Below are 15,206 nucleotides of genomic sequence, written 5' to 3'. Positions count from 1 at the left end.
TCTAATGCTTAATGCCTCTCACTGGTGGCAATCCTTTGGGATTTCCTTCTGGAAACACATCAGAATAATCCTGCAGGATACCTAAAAACTCACTCGGAATCTCCGGTGCAAGGTCAGAAGAAGATGAAGCCAAGAGAGACTCTTTATAAATCAGTAAGAGAAATGGCTTTTGAGAGCAAAGAGACTTCCTTACCTGACTTTCTTTAACAAAGAAGTTGGAGTTTCTGGTACTGGTCTCGGGTTTATCAGCTTTAGAGTCTTGGTCTCGGTTCTTCTTAAGTTGGACCTGGTCTTGATGGACTTCCGAAGGCGACAAAGGCACCAAGGTTATCTTCTTTCCCTTATGATCAAATGAGTGCAGGTTTGTGAAACCATCATGTACTGCCTTCTTGTCAAATTGCCAAGGCCGGCCCAAGAGAACATGGCAAGCATCCATGGGAAGCACATTGCACACAACCTCATCCTCATATCGGCCAATGGAGAGTGGAACCGTGACGTGCTCCTTCACATACTGTTCTCCGGCCTCATTGAGCCACTCCAACCTGAAAGGACGAGAAAGAGGCCGAGTAACAAGCCCAAGTTTCTTTACAAGGGTGTCACTAGCCACATTAGTGCAACTACCTCCATCAATAATTAAAGAACAAACTTTATCAGAAATGAGACATCTAGAGTGAAAGAGATTCTCCCTTTGTTCTTTGTCATTGGATTTTGGTTGAACACTCAAGGCACGCCTAGTAACCAGTAGTGAACCATGGCTCGGCTCATCAAGAACATCCTCATCATAGATCGGATCAGAACTCTCCACAAAGGTCGAGCAAAACTCGTCGATCACTCCATCGACCTCCTCATCAAAGATGGGATCAGTGGTGTCGTCCAAGACCTTCCTAGTAACAAGAAGGGGACCATGAACCGGGAAGTCAAGTGCTTCTTCCTCATCATCATCATCATCATCATACACTGGTCCGAGATCCTCCTTGTCTTCTTCAGATTCGACTTCTCCATTCTCCAAGAGAACCATCACCTTTTGGTTTGGACATCGGTTGGCATAGTGGCCAAAGCCATGACACCTAAAGCATTGGATGTCTCTGGTTCGTTTGGTAGCCTATTCTTTCTTTTCTCTATCAACACGAGCAGGGACATTAGTCTTAAGAGCTGTATTTGTTGTGGAAGAATACTTACCCTTGTCTTGATAGTTTGGCTTGGAAGCAAAGTTCAGTTTAGAAGTAAAGGTCGGTTTAGTGAGACCCTTTCTCTTGACTTGTTGCTCGATCAGCACGGCCTTGTGTAGCATCTGCTCCATGCTGTCATAGTCTTCCAGCTCCATGCGGTCTTGTATGTCCCGGTTGAGCCCGGTAAGAAATCTGGCCATGGTGGCGTCTAAGGGCTCTTCTACATCAGCTTTGATCATCAAGGTCTCCATCTCCTGGTGATAGTCCTCAACTGACTTAGAACCTTGAAGCAAACGCCTGAGTTTATGGTGTAGATCTCGGTGGTAATGGTCGGGAACAAAGCGTCTCCGCATCAGCATGGAAAGCTCATCCCATGTATCAACTGGCGCCTCACCTGCTCTCCTCCTGCTAGTCACAACTCGATCATACCAGTTAATAGCATAGCCAGTAAACTCAGCAGCAGCAAGTCTAACCTTTTTAATATCAGAAAAATTTTGACAATCAAACACAAGTTCAATTTTTCTTTCCCATTCAAGAAAAGCATCCGGATCATTTTTGCCATCAAAATTTGGAATTTTCAATTTCAAACCACCCAAGCCATCATTGGTTCTTTCATTTCTACCAAAAGGATTGACATCACCTCGGTTTTGATGCCTAGGAACTCTCCTTGGACGGTTGATGGATCGATCATCATCATAAGACTCTTCTCGGATTTCTAGGTCGGACCGGCTGTTCCTCCTTGGATGGTCACGTCTGGTTCTGGTTCGTGACTGAGTTGGACGGCCCTGATGTTCATCTAGCCTCTGATGGATCACCTCCAAACCTGTATTCAACAAGTTAGACATAGAATCATTGAGAGCACGCATTTGCAAGTTAGATAATCCGGCATGTGAATTTCCGGGTCGGTTTCTTTCTTCTTCACTATCAATGGTTACCTGGAAAACTTAAACAAGGTAAAGTTAATTTAAAACCCTCACACACTCAGGTGTTTATCCTCACCCACACACGTGTTTCACTCAATTTTAATCACACAAGAGAGTTCCTCCCAAAGTTCTAAGAGAGCAAACTAGATCACCCAATGAGCAAATCCAAGTGAACCACAAAAGATCAAGAGAGAAAGATAAGAGATTTAGAGGGGAACCCGCCTTAACCACCTCAAAGGCCGGATTTCTCTTCGGCCAGCAGGCTTTCTCTTCCACCACCACACCACAAACAAATCCAACTTTGGAATATCTTTTTTTTTTTTTTATAATACTTTTCCCCTCTTTTTTTTTTATAGATCATTTTTTTTTATATGGGGGTAATGAGGGGCCAGGGTTCAAGATAGATAGATAAGAAATTTAGATGAAGAATATGGAAGATGAGATGAAATGGATTGAAACAAAAAAAAAGAGTTACCGAGAGAGTGGCTCTGATACCACTTGATAGAACCAAAATATGGATCACTCTTTCGGTATGGTTGATATGAACTCAGATCCGAGGGGATTGAGAACTGATGGATTGAGGGGTGACACTAAGGGTTGCGGAATAGCCCAAAGATACTACCAGAGATTCGAAGGTTGCCGGATGTGACGCACCGGTCCAACACAACGAAGTGGTTCGCTTGGAGATGACCTCACCAAGAGAAGTATGAATGTTCTAAGCAAAGAACAATGAGAGAAGACTCAAAAATAAGCAAAGGAAAATCGATGTTCTTTTTATTATGGGGATCATCACATACTTATAAGGTTTGTGAGTCAAAGAAACATAAAGACATTTGTGGGAAAAGACAACATGGAAAATAGAAATGAATGAAAACAAGACATAGAATTTCGAAATTTGACTAAGACTGGTCAAGGTGCAAATTCTTATGTTGACTGGTCCAGATTCATAAAGATGTCCAGGTTCATTCTGTGGTGATCAGGTCGTCCGCGGTAAGGAGCAGGACGGACGTAAGGCTGCCCGCATGGTTGATCGTTGATGATCCATGAACGGATGAAGAGATAGCTCGACCCAAATCTTCAGAGAGCTTAAGTATCCTTCCTTTGGAGTAGTTGGAAGCATCGATCATCATGAAATCATCAAAGTGGTTGGAAATGTCGTGATCAGCCTGATCCGGGCGTGCGGTACGTCCCAAACGGGCCAGGAAAGACAGGCTAAGTCCGGAATCTGATTCTTCTCGATGATCATGGGTTCTGGCTTGACTGTTGGCTCTAGAATGGCGAATGGGTCGGGGAAGAACGCCTGTGGTTCAGCTGATTCGGTCATCAGGTCGTGGATCCATCCTTAGGTCACGTCCGGGTGCACGCGGGTCAATCCGGTACACGGCTCTGTCCGTTGATCTGGTACGGCTGAATGGCTGAACCTCAGCTGGACTGATCTGATCGTCCTGGTCACCATGCTAAGTCTGCTCCACGTCCTGGTCCAGGTCCTGGGTTCTATCAGTTGAGTTCCCCGACCGTGTCTTATTTGAATACGATGGGCCAACTCCCCTCATCTATGCTCCGAACAGATGCGCGGAATTGGTCAGTCAGCTCAAATGCGGCCCGAAGTCTCTTCCGCCGGTTGCTGACTTGATCTTCCGGGATGAGTACGTTGATGCTGCTCGTACCAAGTTTCTAGTAAGAGTTTCCCCTCGACTCCTTCATCTTCTCCACTTGTGTCATATTTATTTTATTTGCTTAAGTGCTTTGGCTTCCATGTTTCGCAGTGTGACGGGGTTTCAAACTTCGTCGTCGAGAAATACGACACTGCGCTGAAGGAAGCGCTTGCAGAGTCGGAAAAGTTGAAGAAGACGGTGGCGGCCAAGAGCAGACTCCTTCACCGAAAGAGAGCGGAATGGCAAGCGGAGTATGATAAAATGGCTGAGAAACGAGATCGAGCGGTCGCTCGGAGAAAGGCTCAGAAGAAGCGAGCTGACGCAGCTGAGGAGGAGCTTTTCATCGCTCACTCTACTATCGAAGCTCTGGAGCTACGAAAAGCCGAGCTTATAGAGGAAATGGGAGTCAAGGACGCGGAGCATAAGAAAGAATTATACCGAGTCAGGGACTCGCGCATCTACGAGGTTACGAAGGAAAGGGTGAAGGTCAAAACCGAGATGATCGCGAAGTCCAACAAACACTTTGGGAATCTCCGCGACTGGTGGGCTCGCTACGCGCCTTTCGACACAGCGCGGCTGCTGCAGAGTCAGGCATTCGGAACTAAGAAATGCCTTGAAGATTTGAAAGCTAGTGGCCACGACATCCCTCAAGAGACCATTGACATGTTTGCTGCCCAGGAGGAGCAGTTCGAGAGGGAAGTCACGAAACTAAACCTCGGCGAGATTCCTGAGGGCGACTTGGCTCTGTCTCCACTTAGGCTCGACTCGCAGTTCGTCGACATGCGAGCCTTTGCAGGCTTCGACCCGCACGGATCCAATGCACATTTGATCGATCCAAGGACCGCTGTTGCCCTTCAGAATCCTACTACTCATCCCGAGGCTTCGATTACTCCATCTCGTTCCTCGGGACATGAGGCCTCAGGAGGTAATGTACTGGCTCCCGTCGCTCAAACTGATGGCGAGGGGACGACTTTGGCGCTGGGTCAGGCTAGGACCACTGTCTTCGAGATCTCTGATTCCTCAGCTGCTGGCCAAGAGGGCGGTCAAGATGGGGAATCGAGCAAGGGTGAGGGCGATGAGGAGATTGACAAGGGTCAAAGTGGAGAGGCAGATGATTCCCAGGCCAACCCTCATGATGATCCGCTTGGGGTTCATGAGACGACTCCTCTCATTGAAGATGAAGGCGCGGATCATTTGACGAATGTGGACCTTCCAGGACCGTCTGTCGGTGATGACGGCGCTGCGCAGAAGCTCACCAAAGATGCTGAGGAGTGAAGTTTTTGTCCTTCTCGAACTTTAAACTTTATCTTCCATTTTGTATTTTGACTTGGCCCAGAGTGGCCTTTTGTTTGCTTGAGACTCAACCTGCCTTTTCTTTATTTGAAGACTTTATGAATTCTGCTTCATTTATCTTACAAATCGTAGAATTGCCGTTTGATTCTTCGAAGGATCATAAGAAAGTATAGACTTTGAATTGAGTTTAAGGGACTTGGTAGATATTGACCGAAAGCGGTTATGTAGAGCGTGTGATTTGCGCTGTATTGAGACAATGGCATCATCGTCGTTGTCTTGTATAGAACGCGACTTTAATGGACTTGCGACCGTATGTCGCCTAGTCGTTAGTCGTTAAGTTCTTTCGCTCGTTGGTACCGTTATCCGCACGTCGACTAGATACGGGTCTGAGGCGGGCAACTTAAGACCAAGAGAAATTTTTAAGTGACGACGGTTCCTAATCTGATCTCAAAGTAATTCCTAAGCATTCGGTCGGCCAAACCTTACTTAGTAAATTATGAAATAGATAGGAGTTATCATTTTGGACATATCGGCTAATGCTGTGATATGACCAGGTTCCCGCGAGTATGTGTCTGATCAGGACATACTCGATAGTGGGGTGCGAGTGCCGGTACGTTCGTTCGAGAGGCCGGGGCGAGCTCGTGTGGGCATCGTATGGATGGTGCGACTTCTCGAGGGAGAAGTTCGTGTTTTTTTTTGTTACAGCTGGACCCGTTAAGGCTGCCTACGTACCCCCTTTGTGGGGAATCAAGCCATTCGTAGTTCTTTGTTTTTCGAGTAAAAGTGGCTTTGAAAGCGCATTTACTAGGTTTTTTTTTTTTTTCTTGGGCTGGTGAATGTGACCGTAAGATTCACTCGCTTTTGGTGCCTTGTCTAGTTGTGGAAACGGCGGAGGTGTTTCGAGTTCCAAGCTCGTGGCACTGCTTCGCCGGTTGAGGTTTCGAGGTGGTAGACCCCGGGTTTGACTATCTCGGTGATCTTGTAAGGTCCCTCCCAATTGGCTCCGAGTTTGCCAGCTTTCCATTCCTTGGTATTCTCGAACACCTTCCGCAGAACGGGGTTACCTAGTTCGAGAGGCCGAGATTTAACCTTCTCGTTATAGTAGCTCTCGATCTGATTCTGATAGTTCTGAATGCGAAGTAGTGCTTGGTCGCATTTTTCCTCGATGTCATCTAGGGCGTCGAGGAGCATATCGTGGTTGAGTTCGACATTCTACGGCATTTTGGAACAGTGCAAGCTCGTCACGTTGACCTCAGTGGGTGCCATTGTTTCTACTCCATAGGCCATCGAGAAAGGGGTAGCCTTTGTTGCTCCACGCGGGGTTGTTCTATGGGACCACAAGACTCCGTCTAGTTCATCAGCCCAGCAACCCTTCTTTAAGTCGAGTCGCTTCTTGAGTCCGTCGACGATTGTTTTGTTAGTTGACTCGGCTTGGCCGTTGCTCTGCGGGTTTCTCGGTGTTGACATGTTTAGACGGATTTTCCATCTGTCGCAGAACTCTCTGAAGTTATGCGAGATAAACTGTGATCCGTTGTCGGTGATTATCTCGTAGGGGAGCCTGTGCCTGCAGATTATGTTTTTCCAGACGAACTTCTGTACCTCCTTATTTGTGATGTTGGCGTAGGCTTCTGCTTCTACCCACTTAGTGAAGTAGTCCGTGAGGACCAAAATGAATCTCTTATGTCGAGAACTCGGCATTGGTCCAATAATATCCATTCCCCATCGCATGAATGGGTATGGTGCAGTCAAGGTATGGAGCAACTCCGTTGGACTGTGGATGGTTGAAGCGTGTCGTTGGAATTTGTCACATTTCCGGACGTAGGACTCACAATCTGCGTTCATGGTTGGCCAGTAGAAACCGAGATTCTTCACTTTTAATGCGAGAGCTCGCCCTCCTGAATGATTGCCCGCCGCTCCTTCGCGTGTTTCGGCCATGACGAGTCTTGTTTCGTCGCCGGAAATGCATTTAAGGAGTACCTTTGTCGCGGTCATCGATGGAGGTCTCCGTCCATGACGACGTAGTGTGCGCTGTGTCGCTTGAGTCGTCTTGCCTCCCACTTCTCGGTAGGCAATTTGCCGTCAGATAGGTAAGCGATGAACTCCTCTCGCCAATCGCTGAGCTGACTTTCCATTGCGCAAGGTTCTGCTTCATCGATATGCATTGCAACGGTGACGGATGCTGCGATGGTCAACTACTCGGTTATTTGGCAGATGCTTGGTTTCTCAATCTTGTGTATTGGGATCGTTCTCTTTACTTGGTCGTGCAATTTGCTTCCAAGAGCTGCGAGGGCATCCGCGCATATGTTTTCTCCGCGAGGAACCTTCGTGATTTCGAAGAACTCGAAATCCCGGTGAGATCCTTGACGAGCTTTAAGTAAGCATCCATCCTATCATTCCTGACGTCGTAATCGCCAAGATATTGGCTTACCACGAGTTGGGAGTCGCAATATGCGCTGATTTGCTTAGCTTTGACTGCTTTAGCAAGACGGAGCCCCGCAATGAGAGACTCGTATTCGGCTTCGTTGTTTGATGCTGCGAAGCCAAAGCTGAACGATTGTCGAATTAGCTCGCCCGTGGGAGACTGCGGTTGGACACCTTCCCCCGAACCTTTGTTCGTAGACGAACCATCTACGTGCAATGTCCAGTTCTTGCTTGGTAGGATTAGGTCTTGTTCGAGTTCTGGCGTTAACTCGATCAGAAAGTCAGCAAAAACCTGCGACTTAGCTGCAGTGCGGTTCTTGTATACAATGTCGTGCTCGCTGAGTTCCATAGCCCACTTGGTCAATCTTCCTGACTGGTTTGTGTTTTGCATCACCGTTCTGAGGGGCTGGTTGGAGAGTATTTCGATCGTATGTGATTGAAAGTAGGGCCTGAGTTTTCTCGCCAAGGTAACGACGGCGAGAGCCATCTTCTCAAAGGTTGGGTACCGCGTTTCTGGTTCGGTCATGCGTTTGCTGATGTAAAAAATGGGCTTCTGCTCTCCTCGATCTTTGCGGATGAGAACGCTACTGACTGTCGAGGAAGTGACGGTGATATACAAGGACAGGGTATCACCAGACTCTGGCTTTGACAGAACCGGAGGTGTCGTGAGATAGTGCTTCAATTGATTGAACGCTTCTTCGCATTTTTTGTCCCAGATGAATCTTTTATTTCCGCGTAAGAGTTCATAGAAAGGGAGGCACTTATCAGTTGATCGTGAGATGAATCTGTTGAGGGCCGCGATTCTCCCTGTCAACCGTTGGACTTCTCGGCTGTTCCTTGTGCTCGGGAGGTCGAGGATTGCCATTATTTGCTTGGGGTTCGCTTCGATGCCTCGTTGGGTAACAATGTAGCCCAGGAATTCGCCTGAGATGACTACGAAGGTGCACTTCGCCGGGTTGAGTTTCATCCCAAACTCGTTCAACGTTCTGAAGCAGTCGCTCAAATGGTCGAGGTGGTTTTCGGCGTGGAGTGACTTGACCAGCATGTCGTCGATGTAAACCTCCATAGTGTCGCCGAGTTTATCTGCGAACATTCGGTTAACCAAACGTTGGTAGGTCGCGCCTGCGTTCTTCAAGCCGAAGGGCATGACTTTATAGCAATAAGTCCCCCTATCCGTTATGAAGGCTGTCTTCTCGCGGTCGTCCGGATGCATTAGAATTTGATTGTATCCTGAGAAGGCGTTCATGAAGGTTAACAGTTCGTTACCGGCTGTCGACTCTACCAAACGATCGAAGTGAGGAAGCGGGCAGCTGTCCTTGGGACAAGCTTTGTTTAGATCAGTGAAGTCGACACAGATGCGCCACTTCCCATTTTTCTTCTTTACTACCACAGGATTTGCCAACCATTCTGGATACCGGACCTCGGCAATGAAGCCTGCCTCGAGTAGTCTGTCGACTTCTTCATTCACAGCTTTAGACTGCTCAGGTCTGAGCTTCCGTCTTTTATGCCGAATAGGTTTGAACGTAGGGTCGACGTTCAACTCGTGGGACGCTACGGCAGGGTCTATCCCCTTCATATCCGAAGTTGTCCATGCAAAAGTCGAAGTGTTTTCTTTGAGGAAGGAGATGACCTGTGATTGCATCTCGTCGGAGAGGAAGGCACCAACGCATATGACTTTCGTCGGATCGGCTTCATCAATGCGGACTTCCCGGACTTCTTCCTTCTGGGGATAAATCTTATGAATTGGTTTGGCGTCTGAGTTGATGAGAGAAACCGACTGTTGTAATTTGACTGCGGCGATAAGCAGCTCCCTCGCAGCTCGTTGGTCTCCACGGATCGTCTGTTTTGTTCTGTCTTTCCCGGGAAACTTTACACACTGGTGATAAGTAGAGGGAATGGCCTTCTTGGAGTGTAACCAAGGGCTGCCGAGGATAGCGTTGTAAGGCGCTTTAGCCCGGATAACAGAGAATTTAACGGTCCAGGTAATGTCCCCTGCGTAAACCGGGAGACGTATTGTCCCGATCATCTATTCTGAGGAACCGTTGAACCCCGTGAGAGTGCGTGAAGAGGGCTTCATGTCGCGTAGCTCGATCCCCATCTTGTCAAGCGTATCTCGAAAGATAAGATAGACTGAGCTGCCAGTGTCGACGAGAACTTTCGTGACCTGGCATTCGCCAATTCCAATATCAATGAGGAGTGGATCATTATGCGGCATGCTGATGCCGCGAGTATCGGCTGCTGAGAAGGAGATCTGATGGTCTGCTTCGACTTGTGTAGGCCACTTCTGAGCGGTGACGGCTTGTCGTCTGTAATCTTTTACTGCTCTTACCGAGTCCCCGCCAGGAGGTAAGCCACCCATTATCACGTTGAGGTGCGGGGTGCCCGTAGCCTTCATCAACTCCAGTTGCGCCTGTCGCTTCGCTTCGAGGCACGGTCGTAAATCACGTTTTTTGGACTGACTAAGCTTCACGCGAAGGTCTTCAGCTTTAGGATTGATCTGCTCGCGTAAGTCTGTAGGTTGAGGTTGGAGGCTTGGAGCAACTATGGTGTGGGCAGTCTTTCTCGCTTTGGACTCATTGAGGGTCGACCTGAGATCCGTTTCGCTTACTGATACCTTCGCGGCCTTCCGCTTTAGCAAGGCGCGTAGATCCTTTGAGTCCGATTTTCTCCCCAACTTTTCACGCAAATCTTGTGCTATCGACGAAATTTCGTCATCCGAGGAGTCGTCATGTCGAGAGATACTCGCCGCCGGTTTTTAGGTGGTTCTTCATCAGTTGACTCTCCCTCGAGATTGAGGTTGTTCACTGGGGCTCTCTCGGGGCTAGCTCGCTCTTCTTTCTGAGGAGTCCTGGCTTGAGACTTCTGAGTTTTCTTCTCTTTGTTTTTGCTCCAGCTCTTAGTGTTCCTCCGCTTCTGCGAAGGAGGTTCTATCTCGATTTTGCCACTTTCGATCGACTTGAGGAAATGTCCGAAAGGACTTTGCAATCCTTCGTGTCGTGTGACTTGACCTCGTGATACGTACACCACTTGCTTGGTTCTGCAGCATTTGAGCTCGTTGGTTCGGGAGAACTGGATTTCTGTTGCACGGTGTCTCGGTCCCAATGATTCCATCCCTTCTCTCGCACGACAACCGCGGAACCTGAGGGCTCCTCTTCGTCCACTACGTTCATGTAACCCCTCTTTTGGTTGGTTTTGCTTCCCGTAGAATGTTGATGTGGCTCCTGACGGGTGTCGTTCGTCCGGGCGGGCGTTTGTTGTCATGCCGCCTCTTTCGCCGCCTTTGCCCTGGTGTCTTCCTCCATACGGATGAAGTTGTTGGATCGAGCGATAGCGTCCGGCACGGATCTCGTCGAGTGCCGATAAAGGTAGCTCGAAATGGCGATTTGATATGGAGGGTGTTCATCAATGATTCCACAGCTATGTGGTCCGGTACGTCGACTTTTGAGACAACGGATTTAAAGTTCTCCATGAAATCTCGGAGGCTTTGCCCATTGGCGTGATTGAGGTTCCAGAGATCTGTAGCGGTGGCTTCCTGGCGAGTAAACATGATATAGTTCTTGAGGAAAGCCGTCGAGAGGTCGTGAAAACTGTTGACTGAGTTTTCTTGAAGGCCGGTGAACCAGTTGAGAGCGATTCCTTCTAGGGTTTCGACGAAAAGCTGACAAAAGCCGGCGTCTTTTTCTTCGTCAGAGAGATTCACGCGCCGCATTGCGATGTTGAAGGACGTGACATGGGCAGACGGGTCGGAAACGCCGTCGAATGTCGGAAGACGGATCTTGTCCATCTTTCGGAGTCGGACCCCCGTTATTTTTTCTGTAAACGGCGTCCAGAGAGATTCTGCGAGGACACGCTCGATCTAAGGAGCGAACGTAGTCACGTTGTGGATCTTAGAGTTTATATCGAGCACTGACAGTTTTAACGCGGCGAGCTCGTTTGTGGTCTGCGCGTCGAGGCCTCCAGGGTTTGAGCCGTATCGCCGTCGTTGACATCTTGGTCTTCAGCATGCGCCGGCGTCACACCGGTTGCTCTCTCTGTGCTAAACAGATGTCTTCGGTACTGTGCCGTTGAGGCTTCCACGTTTGCAGCGAGAGGAGATAAGATTTTTGCGAGCGCCGCGATTTGGTCGGTCGCCGCCTTCTGGGCTGCGTCCTGTTGTGCAAGGCGTGCCATGATGGTCTCTATGGAGGAGGGTGGTAACGGCGCCGGTGTTGCATGAAAAGACGCAGGCGTCGTTTCGGGAGCTTCACGCTCTTCTCCAGAGGAAGAACCGTCGTTGCTCGTCGCCATCTTGTCAACGTTACTTTGCTAACGCCCCACGGTGGGCGCCAACTGTTTGAACGGGAAACGGTACTGAACGAGCGAACGTTCAGTTTTAAATGTGGGTTTAGCAAAGATGTTTTATTGATGGTCGGAAAAGCGTTTCGTCGATTACAAGGAAAGGGAATGCGTAAAGGAAAAGCGACCGGAGCTCGAGGAGCTTTGCCGGAAAGATACAATACGGCGAGATAACGAAGGTAAAACCCTAATCTAGCCGCCCAGTATGTATGAGTATTTTCGGATCCCTTCTACGTTGCATCCCCTCCTCTCTTTTATAGTCGACTTGGTGTTTACCTGTGACCTAGCTTGCATTGTCTTCATGGACTTTTAACTCGCTGGGCCGAAAAGCCCATGTTGCTTCGCGGAGCCGTTTAGCCTGACTCATTTAGTCGAAATGCAACTGACCAAAAGTTCCCTCGCACCGCGCCGAGAGACCCGCGCCCCGAGCCGCTGCATCGAACCGTTGTTACGCCTTTTTCGGGCCGGGCCGTCCGTTCTCCAGACCTTGAGGGATGGTCGAATCCATCCTCTACATGTATCATTTTATCAAGTACTTGTTTAGCTATTTCTCTCTGTTTTTTTAGTCTACGTGATTACTAACGTACATTCTCTATTTTCTCATTGAATTTTCATCATGTCTGAGATTGGAAGATCATCCCAAGGAGGTGCTACACAAGGTGGATCATCTCAGCAAGGAGCATCTCAGATGGATCCAGGAAGGAAGTATGAAAAGTGTGTCTCAAATAACACCAACAAATGGAAGTGTATCTTCTGCATGAAGGAAACTAATGAAGGCATCTCACGTCTGAAACACCACTTGGTTGGAGGTAACACAAGTATCACGGTGTGTCCTAATTGTCCAGAGCATGTGAGAGCTGAGTTGCAAAATGATGCAGCATATAAGATGCTTGACCGACAAGTAACGTCTAAGTTATATACTTATCTAATGTTATTTATTTATGGTTATAATAATTATATGGGTTTTTAGTCTTTTAACTCAATGTGTTTAACTTAGGGTTTTGTTGTTTTAGCTTTGGCTTATAATATAGCCTTCTTTGTATTTGTTTAGGATTAGCTTTTAATAATTAATAAACTAGAGAATTTCTGTTTTTCCTTGTTCTTGATTTGATTAAATTCATCAACACAAGAAGCCAGTTTCAAGTGTGGTTCTTCGAATCCCTTAAGCTGATTATCTAGTCCTTACGCTGTTCCAGGTTGGTATCAGAGCCATTACTTTGGTTTCTTAATCAAAGTCGGATCTTTGGATTTCGAACGCGTCGAGTGTGACTGAATCTATGATTACTCGGAGAGTCTTAGCTAATCTCCAAGCGCAAATCTACACTTTGACCACGATTGTTCAGGCGATGTCCGTGCAACCGTTTCCATCAACAAACGACTTCGATGTTGAAGTTGATGATGCAGAGTCAAAGGAGGAAGATAACCTTGAGATTTATGATGATCCGGTGTATGACGAGTACGAATGTGAAAGTGAGGAAGATCTTTACAAAGAGATCTATGGTCCTCCAATATTTGATATCTATGAAGATGATGTTGTTGGAGACGAAGGCATGAGTCAAAACAACTAAGAAGAAGCAAAACCATTCCATGTTAAAGAGGTGGAGTATGTGATGCTTACGGTTTCTTCTTTCAACAACAAGAAAGATGACTTGTGTATGAAAAGTTCAGAGCATAACGGTTGGGCTGTTACAAAAGAAGGCCCAAGAAGATTAATTATTAATCATATTAGACGACGGTGGAATTATCAATCCATGAAAGCATTTCTAACACAACCGTATTTGATGGCTAAGACGATTGAAGTATGGGAAAGATTTATTATTTTGTTTGATGGCTATTATCAATGGAAGAAGAGAAAAAAAGAAGAAGAGAAAGATATATCATTCACAACTGCATTCAGATTCGAGGACGAATCTCTTTTACATGGGGAGACTGATGCAGCATATAAGATGCTTGACCGACAAGTAACGTCTAAGTTATATACTTATCTAATGTTATTTATTTATGGTTATAATAATTATATGGGTTTTAAGTCTTTTAACTCAATGTGTTTGACTTAGGGTTTTGGTGTTTTAGCTTTGGCTTATAATATAGCCTTCTTTGTATTTGTTTATGGATTAGCTTTTGATAATTAATAAACTAGTGAGTTTCTCTTTTTCCTTGTTCTTGATTTGATTAAATTCATCAACACAAGAAGCCGGTCTCAAGAGTGGTTCTTCGAATCCCTTGATCGAGCGAAGCAGGTCCCAAGGAAGATTATCAAATCCCTTGGTTGAGCTGATTATTCAGTCCTTACGCTGAGCCACAAAACTATGCAATCAAAAAAGCTGAGGAAAGAACTGATGAGAGTTTAATTGAATTGCAGGGAAATTGCTTGAGGGTAAAAGGCCAAACCTCTACTGGACTCCTTGTGCAGCACACTGTCTTGATCTTATGCTAGAAGACATTGGGAAGCTGGAACCTGTGAAGAATGCTTTGAAGAAGTGTATCTTCATGAGTGGTTACATTTATTATCGTGTGCCTCTTGTCAACATGATGAGAAGATTCACCAATCAACACAATCTCCATCGACCGGCTGTAACACGGTTTGCTACTTCATTCATTACCATGTCTCAGTTTCACATTCAACAGGCCAACTTGAAGAAGATGGTCACGTCTGATGATTGGAACAAGAGCGAATGGCCAAAGGAAGCATAGGCGAAGAAGCTGAAGCGGTACATTCTACAAGAAAGCTTCTGGAGGAATGTTGCTTATGCTCTCAAGCTGACTGGTCCACTAGTTAAGGTGCTTAGCATGGTGGATGGAGACACCAAACCGGCTATGGGATACATATATGCTGCTATGGACAGAGCTAAATAGGCTATTGCAAGGAGTTTCAAGATAAAGCAAAGAAATATGAGAATGTGTTTGAGATCATTGATAGAAGGTGGAATTGTCAGCTTCATCAGCCTCTTCACGCAGCTGGATACTTCCTTAATCCAGCTATCCACTATGCCAATCCTGAAGACGTGTGTTGTGAAGAAGTTGAGACTGGTTTGTACAACTGTATCAACAGGCTTGTCCCGGATGGTGAGATTCAAGATAAGGTGCTGCTGTAGCTTGATTTGTTTAAAAAAGCTGCTGGTCTCTTTGGGCATAACATGGCAATAAGGCAAAGGGAGATGAAAGCACCAGGTAAATTATTACAATACGTTTAGCTTTCTTTTGTTATTGTCAGCTCTAAAGTCTAAACTAATTCAGTCTCATTTGTGTTTGGTTATAGCTGATTGGTGGTCTACTTATGGATCATCAGCTCCTAATCTAAGAGACTTTGCTGTGAAAGTACTAAGCCTAACATGCAGTGACTCTGGATGTGAAAGGAACTGGGGTGTTTTTGAGCTTGTAAGTTTATTTATATTCAACTTATTTCATAG

General features: G+C 46.7%; 1 pseudogene; it reads left to right on the top strand.

Moving 5' to 3' along the window:
• The first annotated feature begins 14,204 nt into the window (after positions 1-14,204).
• Positions 14,205-15,189, top strand: LOC106393133 (annotated as a pseudogene).
• The last annotated feature ends 17 nt before the right edge of the window (positions 15,190-15,206 follow it).

The sequence above is a fragment of the Brassica napus genome, chromosome C4 (assembly GCF_020379485.1).
Source record: "Brassica napus cultivar Da-Ae chromosome C4, Da-Ae, whole genome shotgun sequence".
Taxonomy (NCBI): Eukaryota; Viridiplantae; Streptophyta; class Magnoliopsida; order Brassicales; family Brassicaceae; genus Brassica; species Brassica napus.
Note: the sequence above shows the minus strand (reverse complement) of the source record. Positions and strands in the feature narration are given on the sequence as shown.